The 7,195-nt window shown below is 39.4% G+C and overlaps 2 non-coding genes across 2 annotated transcripts; one reads left to right on the top strand and one right to left on the bottom strand.

Moving 5' to 3' along the window:
- Positions 1 to 263: 263 nt before the first annotated feature.
- On the top strand, positions 264 to 369 carry LOC141663286 (small nucleolar RNA R71). The gene has a single exon (XR_012551363.1). It is a non-coding gene; the product is annotated as a small nucleolar RNA R71 (small nucleolar RNA).
- Positions 370 to 4,754: 4,385 nt separating this feature from the next.
- Positions 4,755 to 4,861, bottom strand: LOC141662365 (small nucleolar RNA R71). Its single transcript, XR_012550485.1, has one exon. It is a non-coding gene; the product is annotated as a small nucleolar RNA R71 (small nucleolar RNA).
- Between the last annotated feature and the right edge of the window lie 2,334 nt (positions 4,862 to 7,195).

Raw genomic sequence — 7,195 nt, 5'->3', positions numbered from 1 at the left:
GCCAAAGTGTCCACCTTCATCGTCAAAGCCTTAAGTTGGGCAGCGATCGCAGTTGCTGCATCCAACTCCAGAATTCATGCGACTTTCCCCTGAGTCAGTCTCTGGGAAGGATTCTGGTACTTATTAGCAGCCATCAGTTCAATAAGTTCATAAGCTTCATCGTAGCTCTTAGCCTACAAGGCTCCTCCTGATGCTGCATCAAACATGGGTCTAGAAGTAGCACCCAATCCATTATAGAAATAATTAATAATCATCCAATCAGGCATGCATGGTGTGGGCACTTCCTTAGAATCTCCTTATATCGATCCCAAGCCTCACACAGAGATTCCCCAGTTTGCTGAGAAAACTGGGTAAGAGCATTCCTGATTGCAGCAGTCTTCGTAATGTGGAAGAATTTAGTGAGAAACTTTTACGCGAGATCCTCCCAAGTGGTGATAGATCCTGATGGTAGAGAGTGTAACTAGTACTTAGCCTTGTCCCTCAGAGAGAATGGGAAAAGGCATAGCTTGATAGCATCTTCAGTCACGTCATTGAATTTGAAAGTGTCGCAAATCTCGATGAAATCCCTGATGTGCATGTTGGGGTCTTCAGTAAGAAAACTCCCAAACTGAACTGAGTTTTATATTATCTAAATCATGCTTGACTTTTTCTCAAAAGTGTTAGCCCAGATGGCCAGTCTGATGATGCTTGACTAAATGTCATTAATCTTAGGCTGATAATAGTCCATCAAAGCCTTCAGTTTTTCTACTTGATCACCCATCGCTACTACAACTGGTTCTTCGATTTTCTCTTCTTCCTCTACCTTCTTTTCTTCCTCAAAAACTTCCTTAATAACTACCACAACTTCTTCCTCTGCTTTAACCAGTGTTCTCTTCCGAGTACGCGAACGCGTATGCATACACCCTCGCTAGAGTACCTGAAATAAGACAAGGAAACAGATAAGTAACAATTTTTGAGTCAATGAACTTTAACGACCACTGATGGAAAGCACATAAACTATCAATTAACACTGCAGTATTCAGCAGCGGCGCCAAAAACTTATTAGTTGCTAAACACGCGCTAATATTAACGCAAGTATACGAGTTCGCAAGTAGTATAGAATCTTTTCTAGTTCGTTCCCACATAGACTGTACTGGCTAACTAATTAATTCACGCACTTAAGCAACAATGTATGGTTATTATTCAATGCTAAGACGATGATAAATTGAGGTTGTTTATAACTAAGAATTAAACTAATGATTATAACTACGAGAATAAGATTGATTAAATTAATATATATGAGAAACATGGGATTCTAACTGCAATAAATACTCCATTCAATAGCCTCATTGTTCATAACCTTAGCATGCAATGGTGATGCCACTAATCAGACAACACGAAACTGATAAACGCCAACTTTTGTTGCACGAGTACCATACTACCAGACATCCACAAAAGAGATAGAAGCTGAATAGACACCAATTATATTGTGACCCAATATATCTATAAAATTTGACAACATAACGGTTTAAGCACAATTTATCTATCTTGATTACACAGGGAAAGTAAGATGGTTAAAATTACCTACGAATCATGTATATCGAATACATGAACCTATGCCAGCATGGCAAGTTCTAAATCCTTAAATTCACTTTCGCTTCATTAAGAATTAACACACTATCTTATAAGTTCACGACGCTCATAAGACGAATACGCACAACCAATACTAGGATATCATACAATCACCACATACTAAGGAATCAAACAATTCAACTAAACAAATCCATAAATAAATCTGCTAGAACCCCATGATAACGATTATCCCGTAATCGGACTCATCATCAACGTGGGTTTCAATGAAAGCATGGTATATAAAACGTAGTCTTTATAACGAATAAATAAAACCAAGTACAAAACAAGATTAAGGTCCACAAATAAGAAAACTAGCATCCAAATACAACTTAAAACAATGGTTCACAAGTAAAAATAAGATCTTCTTCATCTTCGTTGAATCGTGCTAAATCGGTCTTCTTACGCTCTCCTTGACATGTCTCTAGCTTGATTACTTATTAAAAATGACCTAGAGTTGCTTATATAGTAGCCCCATGCAGCATAGAAGTCTCCCTAATTCGAATTAGAATAAAATCAGATTTCTGCATCCCGACACGGCGCGGGCGCGTGCTTGATCAGCGCGGGCGCGCTGGCATTCTGTACTTTGGCATGGCCGCACGCTTGATCAGCGCGGGCGCGCTGGGCTTCTGCCAAAACTGACTTCTTTATTTTTCTTGCAGCTTCGAGCCAGCTTTCAACGAGCTTTTATTCCAACACCACCTTGACACCAAATTAGCACCAAAATAATGCTAGTGCACCTGATTACCGAGATAATGCCTGAAATGTAAAAACACTTGAAAACACATTAAAACACTTAACAATTTGAGTACAAAGGCATCAATTCAAAGCTTATTAGAGCATTATAAGGTGTCATAAATGCCACTCAATAATAGGCATCTATTTGGTCACTGTCACAAATGCCATTTCCACAGTTGATTACAAAGAAGTAATAGGTTGGGAAGTAGTAGGGACATAAATGTTTACCTCACTTACATGAGGCAATTCCATGATTGGCATGTACACATGAGTAAGATCCTTGTGATGATTTGCTGTTAAATGGTATTTATGTCCACTTAGAATGCTCTATAAAGGTTTGCATTGATGTGTTGTACTCGAGTTATTTGTGTATTTAATGTGTTTTTGTAGTGTTTTTGCATTTCAGGCATAAATAAAAGAATCAGGAGATTTAACATTGTTTTGGTGCTAAATTGATGTGAGGATGGTGCCCAGGAAGATTGCTCGAGGTTTGCCAACTCAAACCAGCCAAGAAAATAAGAAAATAAAGATTTTCCAGAAGGTCAGCGTGCCCGCGCTATGTTAGCATGCGACCGTGCCGAAGATGCAGAATTGCAGCGTGCCCGCGCTGGTGAAGCGCGCGGCCGCGCCGGGTCGATTTCCAGGAATCCTTTTTCTACTACAATCCTAATTTTCCGGACTTCTAATCTGTATGGGCTGATATATAATGACAACTTAAGGTCGTTTATCAACAAGGAGACATAACATAGCTTAAGGAGAGATCAACAAGAAGACCTATAACGCAAATCAACGAAGGCGAAGAAGACCTAGTTTATTTTATGATTCTTTATTCTAAGTTGTAATCTTGGATGCTCGTTTCTTGTTTTGTTGAACCTATACCCTTGTTACATACTTGGTTTATTATTTATTTAGTATAAAGACTGTGTTTATTATACCATGCTTTCATAGGAACCTACATTCATGATGAGTCCGATTATGGGCTAGTCGTTATCGTGGGATTCTAGCAGATTTACTTATGGGTTTGTTTAGTTAATTTGTTTCGATACCTTAGTGTGTGGTGATTGTATGTTAACCTAGTATTGGTTGTGCTTATTCGTCTTATGAGCATCGCGAACTTATAAGATAGCGTGTTAGTTCTTAATGAAGCAAAAGCGAATATAGGGGTTTAGGACTTGCCATGCTAGCATAGGTTCATGTATTTGATATGCATGATTTGTAGGTAATTTTAACCATCTTAATTTCCCTATGTAATCATGATAGATAACTTGTGTATTAAGCCGTTATGTTGTCAAATTCTATAGATATATAGGGTCTCAATATAATTGGTTTTTAGTCAGCTTATATCTCTTTTATGGATGTTTGGTAGTAGGGTATTCGTACAACAAAAGTTGGCATTTACTAGTTTCGTGTTATCTGATTAGTGTCATCACCATTATATGCTAAGGTTAAGAACAAAAAGGCTATTGAATGAAGTAGTAATGAAGTTAGAATCCCATGTTTGTGTCATATAGTTAATCACTCCTTTTAATCTCTTAGTTAATGTTCTTTAGTATAATCTCTTAGTTAACCATAGTTATAAACAACCTCAAATTGTTATTCGTCTTAGCATTGAATAATAACCATACCATTGTTGCATAAGTGCATTAATCAAAATTAACCTAAACCAGTCTCTGTGGGAACCAACTAGAAATAATTCTATATTACTTGTGATCACGTATACTTGCGTGAATATTACGCGTGTTTTCGTCCTAACAAGTTTTTGGCGCCGTTGCCGGGGATTCGGGGTTAATTTTTAGTTTATGTGTTTGTCATTAGTGGTCGTTAAGGTTCATTGACTCGGACATTGTTTTTACTTATTTCCTTGTCGTGTTTCAGGTACTCTAGCGAGCATGTATGCATACGCGTTCTCGGTCTCGTAAGAGAACACTGGATAAAGCTGAGGAAGAAGTTATAGTAGCTAAGGAAGTTTTTGAAGAAGTTCTTGTCGAGGAGAAAGTTGAAGAAGAAGCTCTTTTACAATGGGAGAACCAGAAGCGAATACGAAGGCTTTGATGGATTACTCTCAGCCGAAGATTAATAATATTCAGTCTAGCATTGTCCGACCCGCCATCTCGGCTAACACCTTTGAGATCAAGTCGAGCACGACTCAAATGATACAGAACTCAGTTCAGTTTGGGGGTTCTCCGACAAAAGACCCCAACATGCACATCAGAGATTTCATTGAGATTTGCGACACTTTTAAGTTCAATGGAGTGTTTGAAGATGCTATTAAGTTGATGATGTTCCCATTCTCTCTGCGGGATAAAGCTAAGTGCTGGTTACATTCTCTACCACCAAGGTCTATCGCCAAATGGAAAGATCTTGCTCAAAAGTTCCTAACTAAATTCTTTCCGATGGCGAAGACTGCTGTAATCAGAAATGCACTTACTCAATTTGTTGAGCAATCTGGAGAATCTTTATGTGAGGCTTGGGATCGCTACAAAGAGATGCTTAGAAAGTGTTCTCACCATGGGATGCCTGACTGGATGATCATTAACTGCTTTTATAATGGATTGGGTGCTACTTTTAGACCCATGTTTGATGCAGCATCAGGAGGAGTCTTGTGGGCTAAAAGATATGATGGAGCTTATGAATTGATTAAACTGATGGCTGCTAATGAATACTAGAATCCTACTCAGAGACTACCTCAGGGCAAGGTAGCAGGAATTTTGGAGGTGGCGCAGCTACTGCTATAGCTGCTCAGCTTAAGGATTTATTAATGAAGGTGGATTATTTGGCTAATTATGGAGTTAATCAGATTACTAGTGTCTGTGAGCTTTGTGCTGGTGCCCATGAGACGGAGCAGTGTGCTATTTTTAGTGAATCAGCTCAGTTCGTGAGCAACTTTCAGAGGTCGTAGCAGCCTATTCCAGCCACCTATCATCCCAACAACCACAATCATCCTAACTTCAGCTGGAGCAATACTCAGAATGCGGTTCAGCAGCCTGATCGGCAGTATGCAGCAAAGCAATATAACCCTCTTGGTTTTCAGCAACCGTAATATGCACCAATACAACAACTCCAGCTGCAACAGTCTAATGGAAAATCTGAATTAGAGGAGTTGAGGCTCATGTGCAAGAGCCAAGCGGTTTCTATTAAGACCTTGGAGAATCAAATTGGGAAAATTGCCAACGCTTTGCTAAATCGTCAACCTGGTACACTCCCTAGTGACACTGAAGTTCCAGGAAAGAGGGAAGCTAAGGAGCAGGTGAAGGCAATTACATTGCGGTTTGGGAAAGTTGCAAATCTTGAAAAATCTCAAGTTTCGGAAGAAGAAGCTGTGGCTGAAAAAGAAGGGCAGAAAGAAGAAGAAGTGGAGCCAAGGAAGACTACTGCGGAACACACTCCTCCTGAGGGTAATACAGGGGAGAAATAGATCTATCCTCCACCTCCTTTTCATAAGAGGTTGCAGAAGAAAAAGATGGATAAGAAGTTTGAGAAGTTTCTGATGGTGTTCAAGAAACTTCATATCAATATACCTTTCACAGAAGCTCTTGAACAGATGCCTATTTATGTGAAGTTTATGAAAGGTATTCTATCTCGGAAAATGAAGCTCAATGACTTAGAGACAGTTGCTCTTATGGAGGAATGCAGTGTTGTGCTGCAACATAAGTTGCCTCCGAAGCTTAAAGATCCTGGAAGCTTCACTATTCCTTGTACCATTGTAAAAGTGTCATTTGACAAATGCTTATGTGACTTGGGAGCGAGCATCAATCTGATGCCCTTGTCAATCTTCAAGAAGTTGGACTTACCTGATCCAAAGCCTACTTATACGACCTTGCAGTTGGCCGATCGTTCTATTACATATTCACGAGGCATTGTGGAGGATATCTTGGTCAAGGTGAATAAACTCATCTTTCCTGCTGATTTTTTAATTCTTGATTTCGAGGAGGATAATAAGATTCCCATAATCTTGGGAAGACCATTCTTGGCTACTGTCTGAACCTTGATTAATGTGCAGAAGGGTGATCTTACTATACGAGTACTGGACCAGGATGTGACGTTCAATGTTTTTAATGCCATGAAATTCCCAACATAAAATGAGGAGTGCTTAAAAGTGGAGTTGGTCGATTTTGTGGTTACTTTAGAACTTGATGAGCAGTGAAGATGATGATGGTGATGAGCAGTTGCAGTATTTGAATGCTTCTCCTTGGAAGCGAAGGCTAGATATGCCCTTTAAATTTCTTGGATTGGAGGAGTTGAACAAATCTCCAAAGCGCCTTAAGCCATCTATTGAGGAAGCTCCTACACTTGAGCTTAAACCATTTCCTGAACACTTAAGATATGCTTTTTTAGGTGATGCATCTACTTTGCCTGTTATTATTGCATCTGACCTTTCAGGTAGTGATGAAAAAAAGCTCTTAAGAATTCTAAGAGAGTTCAAGTCGGTAATTGGATGGACTATAGCAGATATCAAGGGAATCAGCCCTTCTTATTGAATGCATAAAATTCTGCTAGAGGAAGGTAGCAAGCCTACTGTTCAGCAACAGAGAAGGCTTAATCCGATCATGATAGAAGTTGTGAAGAAAAGAATCCTCAAATGGCTAGATGCAGAGATTGTCTATCCCATTTCTGATAGTTCTTGGGTGAGTCCAGTGGAGTGTATATCGAAGAAAGGAGGTATCACCGTGGTTGCTAATGAAAAGAATGAGCTCATTCCTACCCGAACAGTCACGGGGTGGAGAGTTTGCATGGATTACAGGAAGATGAACAAGGCCAGAAGGAAGGATCACTTTCCTCTTTTGTTTATTGATCAGATGCTTGATAGGTTGGCTGGGCATGAGTACTACTTTCTTTTGGATGGCGATTT

This window comes from Apium graveolens, chromosome 5 (genome assembly GCF_009905375.1).
Source record: "Apium graveolens cultivar Ventura chromosome 5, ASM990537v1, whole genome shotgun sequence".
NCBI lineage: Eukaryota > Viridiplantae > Streptophyta > Magnoliopsida > Apiales > Apiaceae > Apium > Apium graveolens.
This window is presented reverse-complemented; position numbering and strand designations above follow the sequence as displayed.